Source organism: Ambystoma mexicanum, assembly GCF_040938575.1.
Source record: "Ambystoma mexicanum isolate Mex_15411 chromosome 12 unlocalized genomic scaffold, UKY_AmexF1_1 Mex_chr12_unloc.2, whole genome shotgun sequence".
Classification (NCBI taxonomy): Eukaryota; Metazoa; Chordata; class Amphibia; order Caudata; family Ambystomatidae; genus Ambystoma; species Ambystoma mexicanum.
In genome coordinates, this window is record NW_027182323.1 from 8,424,250 (window position 1) to 8,425,482 (window position 1,233).

The 1,233-nt window shown below is 41.6% G+C and overlaps 1 non-coding gene across 1 annotated transcript; it reads right to left on the reverse strand.

Moving 5' to 3' along the window:
* Positions 1-472: 472 nt before the first annotated feature.
* Positions 473-558, reverse strand: TRNAY-GUA (transfer RNA tyrosine (anticodon GUA)). Its single transcript is given in 2 exon segments — positions 473-508; positions 522-558. It is a non-coding gene; the product is annotated as a tRNA-Tyr (tRNA).
* Positions 559-1,233: the final 675 nt, after the last annotated feature.

Sequence of the window (1,233 nt, forward strand, 5' to 3'; positions counted from 1 at the left end):
GTAAGGTATGTATTACAATACAACAAACATTGGGATTGCTTGGTTCTTTCTCAGTCGCTCTTTTCCCAGTACATAAATGCAGAATGCTAACTCTTTTACGCGGGACCGAGCCTCATCCTTTGAAACCCCAGGCAGCCGGCCTGCGCTGGGAACGTGTTCTTTCTGTTTAATCTGCGATGTTTTTCATGAAATAAGCATACAAAATAACATGTTTGTATTTATAGGGGGTACTTCATTTCCAGAGAACAGGGGTTTTTTTATCAATAGGAGCCCAGCTGTATTTCTGCACGAGTTACTGGCGACCTCCCTACACATAATACAAAATTGCTGCCACGTCCACAGGAAACACATCATGTCTCTTCTGATTCTCTCGGTACTTCTACTACCCCAGCACCCCTCCCTCCACGTAAAGCACCCTGTTCTGTTGGTATAAGAATTTGGTAATTCTTAAAATGCTACCAAAAAAAAAATGTCCTTCGAGCCGGATTTGAACCAGCGACCTAAGGATATCTGAATTTCCACTACAGTCCTCCGCTCTACCAACTGAGCTATCGAAGGATCCTGGCTTTGTACGCTATGAATAGCATATTTTTGTATCTCATCACAGAATGTTGTTCCTTCTGTTTTATAAATCTATTTCTCAAAGCAATATACAGTAAAATGTACCTCTAAACAAATCCCTGGCCCTTTCTATATTTGGTAAGTGAAAAAGGGAAACATTTTAAGAGAAAATTGAGAGTGAAAGTGACTAAGATACATCCTGCAAATATAGCTGTATACTGCTGTCTTCGGATTTCTTGTATTTCCTATGTTTCTATTAAAATGGCATAATGAAGTAACAGTTGATACAGATGGGGCTTAATAGCCGCCGATTAACAGACTCGCCAGCCAGCAAGCTGCTGAAACACTAAATGCCCACTGCAAAGCTATACAATGTTGAATGTAAATCTTACGTAATTTGAGTTCATAATATATTCTGAACCATTGTACCTGCGTAGTACAAAAAGGACGCACAGTCGGAGAGGAGATTGCAACAACTATCTTTTTAACTGCTAACATTGAACTGGCTTCCTTTCGCCAGTCCTCCTCTCACTAACCCAATGTCACACTTAACACGCCCCCAACAGGGGGCCTTGGGCTTAAAAGCACAGGGGATCGTAACACCACCCCTGGACAAATGTTCAAAACTCTGAATCAGCACTCTTCGACCCAGCGGCTTCCTTGTTACTTGTT